This window comes from Nyctereutes procyonoides, unplaced genomic scaffold, assembly GCF_905146905.1.
Source record: "Nyctereutes procyonoides isolate TBG_1078 unplaced genomic scaffold, NYPRO_anot_genome, whole genome shotgun sequence".
NCBI lineage: Eukaryota > Metazoa > Chordata > Mammalia > Carnivora > Canidae > Nyctereutes > Nyctereutes procyonoides.
The window spans coordinates 68,301,434-68,320,451 of record NW_026575049.1 but is presented as its reverse complement, the minus strand read 5'-3'; the positions used below and the strand labels follow the sequence as shown (position 1 = coordinate 68,320,451).

Genomic DNA, 19,018 nt, shown 5'->3' with positions numbered 1-19,018 from the left:
TTTAGTAGTGTAAAAGGGGGATAAAACCACCTCAGATCGTGGTGACAGTAGTGTCTGGAAATCCATTTGGTACTCATTAAATCTCCTTGGTTCTTCATTCTTAACTTGACTTCCTAGTAATGTTGGAACTTCTTGGAGACTCTTGGAGTTCTTTCCTTTTTTGGCTTCTGTGACATTTTCTGCTAGTTGCTGTTCTCCATCTCTGACCATTTTTAATCTTAGTTCCTAGCTTCTCATCTGGGTTTGGTCCAAGGCTCTCTTAAGTATTGATTGCATCACTTTTCCATTTAAAATCCTGTATATTATGGTATTAACATAGCCTTCGCATAGCCCATGGACTCTGTAGCTTCTACCTGTTTACTTCGGCTTCTTTACCCATGTTCTTGCTTTTTCTCGATATTCTAGCAACGTGGTCTTGTTAGCATTTTATTCTGTATCGGATCCTAGATTTCTTCTGCCGTCTGTTTAATCTATCGTCTGAGCCTTTTGCATAGGCTATGTTTGGAATGGTTCAGAAGTCCCTCAAGTAAGTAACGGAGTCTCCTACCCCCGTGCCAGGTCAGACCGTGTTCCTGTGTTTTGCCAGCTGCCAGCGTAGACCCCTCCATATTACAGGAGCTTAATAAACATTTGTTGAATGAGTGAATACATACACTCTGTTTATTTTCAACTTCTCCTGTGTACTGATGATTCGTATTTTCAGCCTGCGTCATTCTTTTCTGCTCCAGTCTGTGGATCTGACCCCTTACAGGATATTTAGCTAAATGAGGGTGTCTATAAGTCACCTCAACTCATCAGAACTAAAACCACATTCATTATTGTCTTCCAATGCATGTTTCAATTATTCCCTAATTTTTCTTCCTAGAAACAGTATCTATTCATTCACTCCTATCTGGAAACCTGGTATGCCTTTTTCTCCCCTTTACTACTATTTAAGTCTTTTTTTTTTTTAATTCTTTTTTTAACTTATTTATTCATGAGAGATACAGAGAGAGAGGCAGGGAGACACACAGGCAGAGGGAGAAGCAGGCTCCCTGCAGGGAGTCAGATGTGGGACTTGATCCCAGGACTTCAGGGTCACTCCCTGAGCTGAAGGCAGATGCTCAACTGCTGAGCCACCCAGGTGCCCCCCTATTATTTAAGTATTAAGCAATCAATCATCAGTTACATCCTGTCCTAAAACAGTGTAATGTAGGAATATGTGGCCTGACCTGGTGTAGGGGTGGGAGGCTCAGTCACTTACCTGAGGGACTTCTGAGGAATTCCAATTTGGTTCATGTAACTACTGATAAAGAGGAAAGTATATTTATAATGTTCTCAGCATATTAATGCTTCATGCTGTTAGGTAGTAGCAACTGGATCCAAAACACACTAGCAACTAAAAGTAGCAAGAATAATAGCATTTTATACTATCCATGTAGCCCACATTCTTACTCTTGACTCAGTTTGGCCATTTACCTATATTGGAAGAATTTATTGCATAATTCCCTCAGATATTTGTGCATTTTTTTCTCGTGCTTCTATAATTTAGTTTCAGATATCCCTTTTTCTTTTACTCTCGTGTACCTTTTAAAAGTCCCATACTTATTTGTTAGCTAACACATCTTTACCTATGCTTAATTAGGATTTTTGTTGGTTTTGTTAGTACTCTAATTGCCTAAGTTTTGAGTGTCTGCTTCCAACTCTGTTTTCCTTAAGCCGTGTTATTTTTTTTTTAAGTAAGCTTTATGCCCATTGTGGGGCTTGAACTCATGACTCCGAGATCAAGATCAAGAATTGTATGCTCTACAGACTGAGCCAGCCAGGGGTCCCAAGCCATGCTATTTTTAATATGTAGTTTTAAGAGCATGTTTTTTCAGGAATATAAGTATCATGTTATAGATCCCACAAATGAATCCACTTCTTTATCCCTATTGGCACTGGCATTGTTGGAATTTCATTTAGATCTTACTGGGACTAAAAACAAAACAAAACAAAAAAGATTTTACAGGGACTATTTCCATAGCCTACTTAATGCTTTGCTCTTTTTGCCTCCAGTTTCTTCTTCATTCTGTCTTTCATATTGCCACTAGAGTTTTTCTTCTGAAAAGGAAATCCAGTGTCACTGCCTTACTTAAAAAAGTTAGTGCTGTATCTTCTTATATTAAAAATTTTAATTCCTTTGTATAACACTCGTGTTCTGATCCTTATTTCTGGCCATCCTTGTGTTTAACCAAGTCAGACTACTTGGTTCTCAAGTGCCTCCTCTTTTTTCTTTTCTTCTTCTTCTTTTTTTTTAATGTGTAAGTGCTTTTGTATGTACTCTTTCTTCCATCTGCACTGTCATCCTCCTTTGTCCCACAAACGTTAAGATCCTATTCTAGTGGCATTCTATGAAAACTTTCCCAACTCCCTCCAGCAATTAATGGCCATTCATAGATAGCTTTCATAATAGTACATACCATATTTCATTGTGTTTAGTTGCCTCCCCTTACCTGTGGGATCCTCTAAAGTAAGGGATGCATTTTTACTCATTTTTGTAAAGCTAGTTCCCATTGTAATATCTCTCATGGAATATGAATGTAAATAATGGATAGGTATAAGTAGACATTTTTTTTTTTCTGCTGGCTTGGGAAGCCAGCAAAATGCAACTAGGTTAGTTATATTTATCGTCTAGGGCTAGGGAGGTCTTTGAAAGTCTTATGAATAAACAATTACAAAGCTCAAGTGCATTAGCACAATGGGAAAGCTATTGGAAAGGAAAGTATTGATTCTAAAAGTTAAAGGAATTCTCTTATGCTTGGAGGTATTTTTATGTATCTGAGTAAATTATCAGTTGCATGTGAGAATGTTATTCATTAAGGAGTAAGTAGACTTTTTCGTAAATAAAGGAGACTCAATTTATAACTAACATTTTTATTTACTTAGGCTGATCTAACATAACATTTTTGTACTAGATATATTATAGAACAGCTGATAAAGTGAAACTGTTACTCTAAATCTTTGATTTCTTAATTTACCAAACACTTATGTTTGCCTACTACAGCTATAAAACTTAGCGTTACAAAGATGAAAGAAAAAAAGACCTAGCTCCCAAAGACTTCACAGCATAGACTGAGTCAAGCATGTGGAAGAAAATATCATAATACAATATAGTGTATGTGTACATATACATGTATATATAAAATTAGAATACAGTATATATGCTCTCTCTGTATATATACACACACATACACGTGAATATGTTTCAGTAGAGCTATTATAAGGTGCTAAATTTCTTCTGATCACTCTGCTTGCCTAGTTTGAACTTGACATGTAGTGGCTGTTTGGACATCCTATTACTCGTTTGGGTCACGCTACTCATAGACCGTGTCAAACAATTAAATGCTGAGAGAATACTATAATTTTATTTATTTTAGAGAGTGCATGAGGAGTAGTGGAGGGGGAGAAGAGTACAGAGAATTTAAGCAGGCTCCATACCTGGTGCAGAACCCGACACGGGGCTGGATTTCACAATCCTGAGATCATGACCTGAGCTGAAACCAAGAGTTGGATGCTTAATCAGCTGAGCCACTCAGGTGCCCTGCTGTTTAAATTTTTAAAAATTAATGTAGTAAAAACTAGTATTTGTATTTTTGGAAGATCTGAGTTTCATAATCATTTCATGCTGATTTCTGTGTAGCTTTCTATCCAGTAATTTTTAACAAAGTAGCACATGTATCTGAGTGTTGGGCTATAAGTAACAGAATACCCACCCAACTAAATGTGGCCTAAATAATAAGGAATGTATTATTTCACAAACTGAGAAGCCTAGAATCAGAGAGTTACAGGGTGGTTCAGCAGTTGACCCAGTTTCATCAGGGGCATAGATCCACTTTACATTAAAGCTCCACTTGTCTGAAGAGGGCCACTGCAATTTTAGACACCAACATCTGCCTGCAGAAAAGCGGGGAGCACTTCCTCAAGTGTCTCTTTTTATTAGATTGCAAGTCTCCTTACAGATTTTTTCTTAAGGTCCATTGTATTTTCTGTATTTCTTGCATACCAGAAAAAGAGCAAATTTCTCACTCTGGCAGTTAAGTGCATCCTCCTCCCCTACTTGCCCTCTGTTGATTGAGAAATAATTGTTATACATCAGTGTAAGTTTAAGGCTTACAGTGTGATATTTGATTCACGTATGTTATGAAATGATTGACACTATAGATTCATTTAACATCCATCATCTCCTATAGATACAGTAAAAAGAAGAAAAATATTTTTTTTTCTCCTTGTGATGAGAACTCAACAGTTTTCCTATATATCAAATAGCAGCATTAGCTCCGGTCATCATTATATCTCTAATACGTATTTCTCTTGTTACTGGAAGTTTGTACTTTCTGACCACCTTCCTTCAAGGCAGCTCTTAGAAATTGTCCCTAGGTTACCTTCTATCACCAGAGCCTAGGCCTTACGTAGTAAAAACAACTTCAGTATTTTATTTGGTATTCTGAACAATGGTCGGTGAGGATGATGTGATTGTAGGTAATGAAAATTAGATTTTTTTTTTTTTTTTAAGATTTTTATTACTCATCAGAGGCACACACAGAGAGGGAGGGACATAATCAGAGAGAGAAGCAGGCTCCCTGCACGGAGCCTGATGCAGATACTCAATCCCAGACCCCGGCAGGGCAGACACTCAACCACTGAGCCACCCAGATGCCTCTGGGATAAAATTTTTATAAATCATAGGTTCTATAAGAAACTTCTGTCCAGAATGTTTAAAGAATTCCTACAATTCAGCAATAAAAAACAACCAATGAAAAAATGAGCAAAAGATCTGAGCAGACATTTTTCCAGAGAAGGTCAACCATTGTCCATAAACATATGAAAAGATGCTCTGTATCATTAGGGAAATGCAAATCAAGACCACAAAGAGCTACCACTTCATACCCACTAGCATGGCTATAACCAAAAAGACCAGATAAGTGTTGGTGAAGATATGGAGAAATCAGAATCTTCCGAACATTGCTTGTGGCGATGTAAATATTGTAGCTGCTTTAGAAAACAGTTCTTCAGCATGTTAAACATAGAGTTGCTATATAACTTAAGTTACAGAACCTAAACTATATAACCATTTCTAGTGTATACCTGTAAGAAATGAAATGAAAGACTTGTACATGAATGTTTATGCAGTATTATTTATAATAGCCAAAAAAGAGGGGACGCCTGGGTGGCTCAGCGGTTGTGTCCCGGAGTCCCAGGATCAAGTCCCACATTGGGCTCCCGGCAGGGAGCCTGCTTGTCCCTCTGCCTGTGTCTTTGCCTCTCTATCGCTGTCCCTCTCTCTCTCTGTCTCTTACGAATAAATAAATAAAATATTAAAAAAAATAAAGAGGAAACAGCCCAAATGTGCACAGATTAAATAAAATGTGGTATATTCATACAACAAAATATTATATGGCATTAAAACAGAAGTACTGATTCTTGCTGTACTATGTGGATGACCCTTGAAAATATTCTAGGTAAAAGAAGCTGGTTACTGAGGGACACATACTGTATGCTTGTATTTTATATGATATCCAGAATAGATAAATATGAAGAAACAGAAAGTAGAATGGTGAGATGAGTGAGGGAGAGGAGGAATGCCTCAGTGGATATGGGCTTGCTTTTTGGTGTGAGGAATTTGATTCTGGTAATGGCTGCACAACTGTAAATGTACTAAAAAACCATCCACTTCAGATGGATGAATTGTATAGGTTGTGAATTACATTTCAATAAAGCTATTATTTTAAAAACCAAACCCTTACAAAGCTGTAGTAATCAAAGTAATATGGTATTGGCATAAAAACACATAAACCAGTGGAATAGAATAGAGAGCCCAGAAATAAACCTGCACATATGTAGTCAATTTATGACAGAGGGTGGGGAGAGGATGGCCTCTTCAATAAATGATGTTCAGAAAACTAGACAGACACATGCAAAAGGATGAGGCTGGACCGCTATCTTACACCAGATATAAAATCAACTCAAAATAGATTAAAGACTTGAACATAAGACCTAACGCCATAAAATTAGAAGAAAATTGAGGCAGTAGTTCTTTGACATCATCTATCTTGATGGTTTTTTGGATTAAACACCAAAAGCAAAGGCAAGAAAGGAAAAATAAACCATTGGTATTACATCAAAATAAAAAGCTTCTGCACAGCAAAGGAAAGTCAACAAAATGAAAAGGAAACCTACTGAATGGGAAAAATATTTATAAATCCTGTATCCGATAAGGGGTTATTGTCTGCAATATATAAAGAGCTCTACAGCTCAATAGCAAAATGACAGTCCAGTTTTATAAAAAGAGGATCTGTATAGACATTTTTCCAAAGAAGACATACAGATGGCTAACAGGTAGATGAAAAGATCCTTAGCATCACTAATCATCAGGAAAATGCAAATTAAAACCATAGTTAGATATCACCTCCCACCTATTAGAATGGCTGTTATCAAAAAGTCAAATGACAAGTAACTGGCAAGGATGTGGAGAAAAGGGAACCCTTGTGCACTCTTGGTGGGAATATAAATTGGTGCAGCCACTATAGAAAACAGTATGAAGTTTCTTTAAAAAATTAGAAATAGAATTGCTATATGATCCAGGAATTCCACTTCTGGAATTTGAAGGAAATTCAAACACTAAAAGATGTTTGCACTGTCCTGTTCATTGTAGCTTTATTTACAATAGGCAAGACATGGAAGCAAACTAAGTGTCCATCAGTGGATGGATATGAATGAAGAAAATAATAGTGTGTATATATGTCATGGGATATTAGTCATAAAAAAGGAAATCTTGCCATTTGCAGCAACGGGGTTAGATCTTCAGGGCATTATGCTAAGTGAAATAAGAGAGGAGGACAAATACTGTATCTCACTTCTGGAATCTTACCAAAAAAACCCCAAAACTGAATTTAATAGATACAGAGAATAGATTGGTAGTTGCCAGAGGCAGGAGATGGGTGGGTGAAATGGATGAAGGTGGTGGTCAAGAGATACAAACTTAGTTATAAAGGAACTCATGAAATAATACAGCATGGTGACTTACAGTTAATGCTATATTATTTGAAAGTTGTTAAGAGTTAAAAGTTGTCATCACAAGAAAAAAAATTAAAAAAAATAAAAAAAAGAAAAAAAATTTATGATTGTTGTGGTTACTGATGTTAATATTAATAAGATCTGTAATCCCAGGGTCCTGGGATCAAGCCCTGTGTCTGGCTCCCTGCTCAGCTCAGAGTCTGCTTCTCCCTCTCCCTCTGTCACTCCGCCTGCTTGTGCTTTCTCTGTCAAATAAATTCTTTTTAAAAATTGTCTTAATTTGATGAAAATAATGTCATTGTTAGAAGTAAAGTTTTTTGTTTTTGCCAACCCAGACTTTCAGAAAGATCCCTACTTTAATAAAGCTTTTGTCGGGCAGCCCAGGTAGCTCAGCAGTTTAGTGCCTGCCTTTGGCTCAGGGTGTGATCCTGGAGACCCCCGATCAAGTCCCACGTCAGGCTCCCTGCATGGAGCCTACTTCTCCCTCTGCCTGTGTCTCTGCCTCTCTCTCTCTCTGTCTCTTATGAATAAATAAAATAAAAAAAAACTAAAAAAATATTTAAAAAAATAAAGCTTTTGTCATGTGTCTGTTGCTACTTGAGAGGTGTCTTACAGCTTTTGGGAATGAGATCTTATTCTTAAATCCTTCCTTTTATTAATTGCTTACAGTGTATCCAACACTTTGTAAGGTGTTTTTAACTTTTTGCACATACACTCAGTCTCAGTCCTGGAAAAATTCTGGTTTGGCATAAAGAAGGTTAATTGGTGAATGGACTATGTTTACAATTTATATAACAGTTGTTTAGAAATTAATACATTTTTTCAAAGAAATTACAAAAGGGGATTTACTTTATAAATATAAAAAAGCATATTTTGGTGATAACTTAAAAATATTAGTAAGTATTTTGTATGTCTCATAGAATAACTGTAGTGAATAAAACCAGAAGAATACAACCACTGAAGTTTGTGGGATGTGGGTGTAAAGCAGTGCTGAGAAGGAAACTTAAAGTACTAAATGCAACTATATTTTAGAAAAAAGTGTAGATAATCTTGAGCTCCCATCTCAGAAACCTGAAGAAGAAAAATTAAAAAGAGAAGCACAATCTACCCAAAGCAGAGAAGCAGGGGATCCCTGGGTGGCTCAGTGGTCTATCGCCTGCCTTCGGCCCAGGGCATGATCCTGGAGACCTGGGATCGAGTCCCGCATTGGGCTCCCTGCATGGGGCCTGCTTCTCCCTCTGCCTGTCTCTCTCTTTCTCTCTCTCTCATAAATAAATAAAAATCTTTAAAGAAAAAAAACAAACAAGCAGCAAATAGAGATAACAAATCAGTGGAATTGAAGACAAAAACCAGAAAATCAATGAAATAAAGAGCCGGTTCTAAAGACATAATTTTGACAACTGTGATGTAATGGACTAGTTTCTTGAAAAATACAAACTACCACCCTTCACCCAATATGTAATAGATAAATTTGAATAGTCTCTATTACCTTGATACCTCCCTGGAAAGTAATGCAAAAACTATCAATTTTCCCACATCAGTGTATATCCAAAAATTTAAAGGAAATTAAGCACTATGGGGAAAAAAGTTGGAATACTACTACCGAGTAGTATTATTTATACTAATAATAACTAATATTAGTTCTTGCACTGTCCTGTCACTGATGAAATGCACAGCTGTTTCACTATTTGAAACTCAGTATAAAAATCATGTGATCACATAATTTGATGGAAAAGACAATAAAATTCAGGACCAATTCATAGTTTCTTAAAAAAAAAAAGATAAAAATAGATATGTAGGGGGAACTAACTCAGTTGGATAAAGACTATACAAATCTGTAGGTGCCATTATACTTAATGGCAAAGACCAAATGCTTTTCCTGTCGGATCAGTAACAAATACCTGCTCTTAAACGGCTCTTTAAACCTAGTGATGAAAGTTTTACCCAGTGGAATAAGGCAAGAAAGAAAAATAAAGGTATACAGATTGTAAAGGAAGAAAAACTCCCTATTTGCAGATGATATGATTGTCTACATAGAAAATCGTGGGAAATCTACAAGAGCCAAAAACTAGAATAAATCCTCAAGATCGAAGGAGACAAGATAAAAATACAAAAACCAACGTTGATCTTGGGTAGAAAAAAAGAGTGGGATTGGTTAGGTTAGATATTATTTAAAAGATAAATTTTAAACCGTGAGATTGAGTAATAGACACTGCTATTTCAGGTCCCATCAGGCAGTAGGATCTTTATATTTTTATGCAGTAGGAGCTTTAAGCTAGTTAACGTATTATGTACCTTCAAACATTTGCTAGGTAAAGGTACAGAGTATAATTTTGACAGCATTTATCAGGCTAGAAAACTTCGGGGTTTTGTTTTCCTCCTGAAATAATTTGACAGGTACAGATGTTACTTCTTTTGGAAAACTCGTCACTGTTTGACAGTGGTATTCTGTGTTAACATTTTTCCCGTATGATGACATCATAACTAATTTTTCTAGAGGGTCCACTGTATCCCTGGTACCAGATTTGTTGCCATAACCAAGGTCATGTTTGATTTGTATTGCTAAAATTTCTGCTTCTGAGATTTCCTGCCTTAAAAAAAAATTTTTCATTTGAGCCTGTGTATGAGAGGGCGAGAGCGCAGGGGGAGAGGGAGAAGCAGACTCCCCGCTGCGCCGGGAGCCCGATGTGGGGGCAGGTCCCAGGGCGCTGTGAGCATGGCCTGAGCCGAAGGCGGGAAGGCAGACGCCGAACTGACTGAGCCACCCAGGTGCCCCTGCCATTTCTCGTCTTGTGCCGATTGCTGTACTGCCCCCAAAGGAACGGAATATAAGTGAAGCATCCTCTATTGGTAAACTTTGGTCTCCTGAGTCCACAGGATGCTGTAAAGGGCTTCTTGATCTCCCCTGTCCTTCTTCCTTTACTATCTTCCTCTATATTTAAATATATTTAGCATCTTTGCTCGTCGTCAGAAACGGTACAGCTGGAAGGACCCTTTGAACTCGTCTAGTCAAACTTTCTTACTTCCTTCATGGAGAAGTCCATGTCTAGAGCGAGGGATACTTGTGAACTCCCTTGATAGGGAGACTTGGCCTTGGAATCTGCTGGTATCAGTGATTTTTATCTCTTGCTTCTATCCTTTGATCTGTTCGCTTCTTTCCCCCCAGTTTATCCATCCGCAGTTTCACACATTGTTTTGTACTTTTTTTTTTTTTTTTGATTTTATTTATTCATGAAAGACAAAGGCAGAGACCGAGGCAGAGGGAGAAGCAGGCTCCCTACAGGGAGCCCGATGCAGGACTCGATCCCGGGACCCCGGGGTCACGACCTGAGCTGAAGGCAGATGCTCAACCACTGAACCATCCAGGTGCCCCTTGCTTTGTACTCCTGAGAGCAAAGGGTGGATGTCTGTTCTAGAACAAGTATTAAGATGGTCAGTGATTTTACCCAAGAAATTAATAGATTTCTTTATAATAATTCCCATAACTGTGGGAAGTTGGCAAACTGTCTTTAAGCAGATGAAGACATTCGGATTCTTTTTCTTCAAGTCCATATTATTTAGTATTTTAAAAACTTACCATATCATGATTACCAATTTTGATTGGAGGAATAGGAATATAATTTCTAAGGAAATTTTCTGGCAAAGAAATGAAGAAAGTATTTTTGGATCTCTTTCATCTCACTTTGTTTAGAGTTACTTTGATCCTGAAATGTCTTGATGTGAGAGAATAAAAATAAATTTTGTAGATGCATACGGTAAAGTTTAGACGATTTTCAAAGGGCCTGCTGTCAGAATACGTGGACCCTTGTCTTCAGTAGACTTGAAGAGGGGACAGCGTGGCCTTACTGGGCTATAGGCTCCTCTTGGGAACATATCAGAGTGTTGCTTGCTTATTTAACGTGTCCGGACATCCAGATGCTTAATAGATAACTCATTATGACAGGTGAGCATCAAGGAAAGCAGAAATCCAAAGTTCCTTAGTAAATGAACTTTTAAGAACTTAGAGAATCTCCTAAGATGCCCTGAATCGTTAGATTCTGTTCTGTAACACATTGGTGCGTAACATGCCACTTAAACGAGGTTCCTGAAGGCTACCTGGATTTTTATGTGCACCTATAGAATACTTCTTGCATAGATTTAGGACAGTGTTAAATCCGGCAAGGGGTTGCAAAAGATAATAAAACCGTTGCTGCCCTCATGGAATTTAAGATCTGAGAAGGGGACTAAGTAAAGGATCAAGATTACTTAAGTTTCTGGTTCCTCATGATACTGTAAGATTAATCTAAAAATATGTAATCTGCTACCTTGAAATGAGTCTGTAAGTTACAGAAACAAAAATCCATATACTTGATATGTGAATAGTAGTATGATAGGAAACGTTATTTTAAAGAAAGTGATGAGAAACTTATATTTTTTATTTGAAATGTTTTTTCTTAACTAGAGACTTAAATCTATGAGTCCTAAAGTAATTCCATTATATCTGAGACGCCTATTGAGTTCTTAAAAAATAAGCTTTAGGGGCACCTGGGAGGCTCAGTCGGTTGAGCATCCAACTCCTGGTTTTGGCTTAGGTCGTGATCTCATGGGCTGTAAGGTCAGGGAGCCCTGTGTGGGGCTCCGCGTGCTTGCTCCCGCTCTGTCTCTCTCCCCTTTCCCACCACCCCTCTCCTTGCTTGTGCACGCACACATGTGGATGCTTTTTCTCAAATTTTTAAAAAAAATCAGCTTTATTGAGGTGTAACTTACATATAACAAATTTTAAGTGTATCGTTAACGTCATGACAAACAGTTTTGTAAGCACCACCACAATCAAGATGTGTAAAGATTTCTGTCACCGTTAAATGTTACCAGTACCCCTTTTCACTGACCCTCTTAACCTCTGGCAACCCCTGATCTTTTGGTAACTGTAGTTTGCCTTTTTTAAAAGTACTTAAAGACAGGGATCCCTGGGTGGCTCAGGGGTTGAGCGCCTGCCTTCGGCCCAGGGTGGGGGCCGGGGTGTGACCCCGGGGTCCTGGGGTTGAGTCCCGCATGGGGCTCCCTGCATGGAGCCTGCTTCTCTCCCTCTGCCTGTGTCTGTGTGTCTGTCTCTCTCTCCCTCTTCCCCTCCCCCGTGTCTCTCATGAATAAAATCTTTGAACAAAAATAAATAAAAGTACTTATAAACGGAATCACGCAGCATGTAACCTTTTGTATCCAGCTTCTTTCACTGACTGCTTTTGAGACCGATTTATGTCGTTGTGTGTATCGGGCGTCTTCCCTCTTCCTCAGTAGTACTCCAGTGTTGATCCATTTGACGGTTGACGGACGCTTAGGTTGTTTCCTCCTTGGGCTGTTAACAAAGCTTCTGTGGACTTACGTGTACAGATCTTTGCGTGGGCATGTTTTCATTTTTGAGTGTCCTGTTAAACTCGCTGATGGGAATCCATCAGACTGTTCTCCAAAATGGCTTTGTCATTTGGGGTTCCCACCAGCAATGTATAAAAATTCCATTTGCTCCGTATCCTCACCCACACACGTTATGTCAGCATTTTTACCTCTAGCCACATATACAGTGTGTCTGGGTGTTGACCTCTGTTGTTGTGTTACAAATGACCGTTAACTTAGCGGCTTAGAACAGGGCCTAGTGGCAGTGTCATAGTTGTGTAAGTCAGAAGTTCTCTGCAGGGACTCACAAGGCTGCAGCTCAGGTGTGGGTCAGAGTGAGCTCTAGTCTGGAGGGTTTGGGGAAGATTCTGTTCTGAGCTCGTTTAGGTTGTTGGGGGAATTCAGTGTCTAGCTGTGGCACGATCGCGGTCTCCGTTCCCTGGTTCACTGTCGCTGAGGCCTCTCGCCCTTAGAAGCTGCCTGCGTGCAGTGGCCTGTTCGGTGGCATGCGGTGCGCTCCCTCGTCCTGCATTCTCCTCTGGGTTTGAATCTCTGACGTCCACGTCCACTCTTTGCTTCTAAAAGGCTCTTATGATTAGAGCAGACCCACCTGAATAATCGTACCAAGGTCAGCAGGTGTGGCACCTTAATTACATATACAGGGTCCCTTTGAGCCAGTCCCTAGGCCTTAGTATTTGAGTAACTGGGAAGAGCCGTTTGCACACCTAGGCCTGGGAGTGTCGCGGGGGGCGGGGGGGCATCTGAGAACCCTGCCTAGCACTAGCACGTAACCGTCTGTGCTGCATCTTCAGGAGCATTTGGTATGTCAATTTCTAAATTCCAGGCATATATACTGGTTGCAAATATTACATCTAATTTTAATTTGCATTCTGCTAATGTCTAATGATGTGAAACATCTTTTCATCTTATTTACTGTCTTTATCTTTTATAAAATACCTACTCGTGTTTTGTCTTTTTCCTTTATAAAATACCCATATCCATTTGTTTTAGCATTATTTGTTGCAAAGGTTTTTTTCCCCATTGAATCAACCTGGACACCTCTGTCAAAAAGATTGTGTGTGTGTTTTCCATTTTATTCTGTTCCATTGATCTTTATGTCTGGTCTTACACCGATACTCTATTAGTGACTAGCCTTACTCTTAAAGTCAGACAGTGTAACTCCTTCGACATTGTTCCTTTTACAAATTGATTACGTAGGTCTGTATGGAAAGGCATTTGATTTTTGTGTACGCCTTGGGTGACTTTGCTTCATTTTTTAGTTGTGATAGTCTTTTGTAGTTTGTTTGGTATTTAGATACATACACAATCATGTTATCTGCAAGTAAAGGCAGTTTAACTTCCTCTTTCCAGTCTGTATGCCTTTTATTTCTTCTTGCTTGCCTTATTGCACTGCTGCAGATAGCTTTATCTTGTTCCTGATCTTAGGGAGAAGGCATTTAGTCTTTCACCATTAGGTATGATATCAGCTGTAGGCTTTTTGTAGATAGACTTCATAGATTGAGGGAGATCCTTAGCTTGCTGGATTGTGGTTCTTATTCTGTCATGAATGGATATTGAAATTTGTCAGATGCTTTTATTGTATCTGTTCAGATGATCATATGGTATTTTTTCTTTTTTTAATCCATTACTGTAGTGAATCACATTGATTTGGAATATTAAACCAACCTTGCAATGCTGGGATATTCCTCAGTTGGTCATGAGGAAACAATTTTATGTTTTAAAATCTTTTTTCTCAATTTGCTCAGATATTGTTAAGGATTTTGTGTCGGTTGTCATGAAGAAGTAGGAGAGTATAGTTTTCTTTTTTGTAATGTTTCTGTCTGATTTTGGTACGAAGGTATACTGGCCTCATTAAATGAGTTAAGGCGGCATGTTTTTTACTTCGAATATATGATCAAATTGACCGGTGAAGCCAGCCAGGTCTGTAGTCTTCTTTATAAGAAAGTTTTTAACTCAAATTCAGTGTATTTTAATAGCTGTAGAGTTACTCGGCTTTTCTTTTTTTATCTTGAGTCAGTTTTGTCATATTCTGTCTTTCAAGAAACTTGTCCATCGAAATTGTAAAATCTGTTTTCATAACATTGTTTAGAAAATTCCTTTATTATTATTTTAATGTCTCTAGGGTTTGTATTGATTTGCCTGGGGGGTTTACTTATTGACCTTTTCCAAAAAATGGGTTTTTGTCTTTATTGATTTTTCTTGTTTGTCCACTTCTATTTTATTTCTCTTTTTTTTCTTTGTGATTTCTCTTGCTTTAAGTTTAACTACTCTTTTTCTAGTTTTTTGTTTTTTACGATTTATTTATTTATTTATTTATTTATTTATTTATTTATTTATTTATTTATTTATTTATTTATTTATTTATGACAGACGCTGAGAGAGGCAGAAACAGAGGCAGAGGGAGAAGCAGGCTCCCTCTGGGGAGCCCGAAGTGGGACTCGATCCCAGGACCCTGGGATCATGACCTGAGCCAAAGGCAGAGGCTCAGCAACTGACCCACTCAGGCATTTTCACGGGTTTTTATGGAAAGGCTTTATTACATAAGCATGACTGATTAAATCATTGGCATTTGGTGATTAATTCATCCACTAAACCCTCCTCCCCTAAAGGAGGTAGTGGAGCTAAAGTTCCAACCCTCTAATCACATAGCTGATTCTCCTGCAGCCAGCCCCTATCTTGAGGTTCTTTCTCAGCGTCACCCCTTAACATTAGAAAAGACACCTTTTAAAAAAAAAAAAAAAAAGAAAAGACACCTTTTTATATAGTTCTCATTTAAGAAATTCCAAGAGTTTTAGGATCTTTGTGCTAGAAACAGAGGAAGACCAAATATAATTCTTACTATAAATCACAATATATTTAGGATTGTTAACATCCTCCTGTTGAATCCACTCTTTTAACATTATGAAATAGCCCTCTTAACCTGGTAATATTACTTGTTATGAATTCTACATTATCTAGTATTACTAGCCACTGTATCTTTCTTTGGATTAATATCTGTGTGGTATATCTTGTTAGTTTTAACCTAGCTCTAACCTCTGTTTAAAGTAGGCTTCTTGGGACATCTGGGTGGCTCAGCAGTTGAGCGGCTGCCTTCGGCCCGGGGTGTGCATGGTCCTAGAGTCCCGGGATCAAGTCCTGCATCGGGCTCCCTGCAGGGAGCCTGCTTCTGCCTCTGCCTGTGTCTCTGCCTCTCTCTCTGTGTGTCTCTCCTGAATAAATAAATAAAATCTTAAAAAGTAGGCTGCTTTTTTTTTTAAAGATTTTATTTATTCATGAAAGACAGAGAGAGAGAGAGCATGCGGCAGAGACACAGGCAGAGGGAGAAGCAGGCTCCATGCAGGGAGCCCAATGTGGGACTCAATCCCTGGTCTCCAGGATCATGCCCTGGGCTGAAGGCAGCGCTAAACCGCTGCGCCACCCGGGCATCCCAAAAGTAGGCTTCTTATAGATGACATACAGTTGCTTCTGTTTTTGTTTTTTTAAGATTTATTTAGACAGAAGACTTCCTGTGTGCTTGCGTGAGCAGGGAGTATGGGCAGAGGGAGAGACAGAGAAGCGGGTTCCCCACTGAGCAGGGATCCAGACATGGGGCTCCTTCCCAGGACTCCGATCATGACCTGAGCCAAAATCAAGAGTTGGATAGTTAACCAGCTAAGCCACCCGTGCACCCCTCAGTTGCATCTTATTAATTGTAGCTTTAGAATGATTACTTAACATTGTATTATTTTCAGAATGTTTAGATTTAAATCTGCCATCCTGCTATTTTACTTCCTATTTTTTCCACATTTTTTGTTTCTTTTTTCCTATTTATCTGCCTCCTCTGGGTTGAGTATTCTTCATGATACCATTTTATTCATCTTTTTATTAGAAATGGTCGCTCTAGGGTTTAAAATACACATCTTTAACATCATGCTGTACTTTCAAATGACATTGGAATGTTTCCCTCATACTGTAAGATCTTGACAGCATACATCATTCTTCTGTCTCACATTGGTGCTGCTCTTGTCACAGATGTTACTTGTGCAGCAGGTTGTACACTCTAGAATACATTGTTACTGTGTTTGTGTTAAGCAGTTATATTTTAAAGATGTTTAAAAATGAGAAAAAAAAAGCCACATTTGCCATTTCTGGTGATCTTCATTTCTTGGTCTAGGTCCACATTTCCATTTAATGTCATTTTTTTTTTTTTTTTTTGCCTGAAGAATTTTCTTGCGATATTTCTTATAGCGTGTGTGTATTGGAGCTTAATTCTTTTAGTTTTTGGTTATCTGGGGGGAAAGCATTTTGCTTTGAATCATATTTTTTTTGAAAGCTATTTTTGCTGGGCACAAAATCAGGTTGAGGTATGAGTTCTAAGTTTAGGAGACAGATGAGGCATTCACTCAGTTAGTGGAAAAGCACTGAAGGGTTCCACCTGGGCTGGTACTTGGTGCTTGTGGATGCTGGCCAGCTGGGAATGATATAGATAGAGGAGGGATGGCATCATTTATAAAGAATTGATAACATTATAAAGGCCAGTGAGTTGAAGAAACCTGGACCTGGTTTCAGAGTTCTCCCTGAAACTACCATAGAACCCTTTTTGCCTTCACTTCTTTTTTTTTTTTTTTAAGTTTTATTTAAGTAATCTCTACATCCAGTGTGAGGCTTGAACTCATGACCCTGAGATCAAGAGTTGCATGTTCTACTGACTGAGCCAGCCAGTTAGCCGCTCCATGCCCTCACTTTTAAGACAATTACAGTATTAATCATTATTGTTAATAAAACCCAAACAAAAACAAACCAAACAAAAAAGACCAACCCAACTCAGAATGACAATTCAGAGTATCATTGTACTCTTTTGAGAGCCTCTCAAGAAACATACTTTTAATAGAGTGTGGGTTTTTTTAAAAATATTTTTTAAAAATTTAGGCCTGAAATATGTGATGCAGTAAAAGATAGGAATCATGGTAAGAATCTTAAATAAGGGGTGGAATAAACAACTCTCTCTGTTCATTACTATCAAGTTTTCTTAATGGTTGCTATTTCTTCCATTTTTAACATATATTTGATGTTTAAAGTAATCTGAAATTAATTCTGGAAAGTTGCAGTTATCTGCTATAATTTTCAAGGGAAAGGCTAATTATTGGTAACAGAAGAATTAAAGATGCAGAATTACTGATAACCTTTTTTAGATCTCAAACTTATAGCTAATGAACTGGACTAAAATATGTTTTTCAGGCTGTATTCAGTAACCTCTGAGGCTCTGCTAAGTATATTCATATGTTAATCCTATTGTACACATTGCTAGACAGGGTCAAGATTAGGTAAACGGAATGAACATAGGATGTGTGGTATTCTGATTTTATCACTGAACTTTTAAGAATTCAATTATTTAAGGATCTGTAGACTTTTTTAAAAAGTTTATTTATTTATTCATGAGACCCAGAGACGGGCAGAGACACAGGCAGAGGGAGAAGCAGGCTCCCTGCGGGGAGCCCGGTGTGGGACTGGATCCCAGGACCCTGGAATCATGACCTGAGCCGAAGGCAGATACTCAACCGCTGAGTCACCTGGTGTCCCCGTAGACTTTTTTTTCCCAAGATTTTATTATTTATATTAGAGATGAGGACAAACAGACCCCACGCTGTGTGCAGAGCATGATGAGGCCTGGATCCCATGACACTGAGATCATGACCTGAGCTGAAATCAAGAGTTGGATGCTTAACCGACTGAGCCACCTCAGGTGCCCCTAAATTCTATAGACTTTTAAAAGATCTTCATGATTTTTACATCATGTGAGTCTGTTATACTTGGAGTTTTTAGTGTTTTAGAATTACTCCTGGTTTTATCACTAAGCAAATGATCTGATCATTCACCAGGTACTTGACTGCTCTGGGCTCAGTTCAGTAAGATTCATTAAATGTAGACTCAGGTCTGTAGTTTTTTTTTAGAGCTCTTTTTTCCTTCTATAAATTTAAATGGAATCCTGCCTAGAAAACAGATGGTTGGTTTTATATATTTTATAAGTTAGGAATTCAGGTAAATTATCAACTTGGAGTTTTATTCATGAAATAAGACTTCTCAAGAAAAAGACTTGAATTGGCTGGCTTTCTTTGGACCCATTTTCTTAGGAATATTTGTCTTATTTTAGTTGAGCAGCATATAGAAAATGGTTTCAGTGCAGGTATAAATGCTAAGAAGCTCTTCCTTTTTAAGAGCTTTACAGTCCCGAGAAACTTCATTAAAATAGAGGTGACAGGGGACGCCCAGGTGGCTTCAGAGTTGAGCGGCTGCCTTTTGGCCCAGGGTGTGATCCAGGGATCTGGGATCGAGTCCCACGTGGGGCTTCCCACAGGGAGCCTGGCTCCCTCTGCCTGTGTGTCTCTGACTCTCTCTGTGTCTCTCATGAATAAATAAATAAATCTTTAAAAAAATAAAATAGAGGTAACAGGAGAAGTTTTTTTCTGAACTTTGTCCCAAATTGAATTCAGTTAGAGCATTGATAGTCTTCAGTATGTTACAATTGGGTATTCAGCATATTTAGGGCATTAAAATATTTAAAATAAATTTTACTCAAATGTTTGTGTAAGTCACACAACTCAGGTCTGTTTGATTC

At 38.3% G+C, this 19,018-nt stretch overlaps 1 protein-coding gene across 1 annotated transcript in view; it reads left to right on the top strand.

Moving 5' to 3' along the window:
- PPP3R1 (protein phosphatase 3 regulatory subunit B, alpha) overlaps window positions 1-19,018 on the top strand; it is a 58,822-nt gene that overhangs the window by 10,804 nt on the left and 29,000 nt on the right. The gene's annotated exons all lie outside the window — the stretch shown is intronic.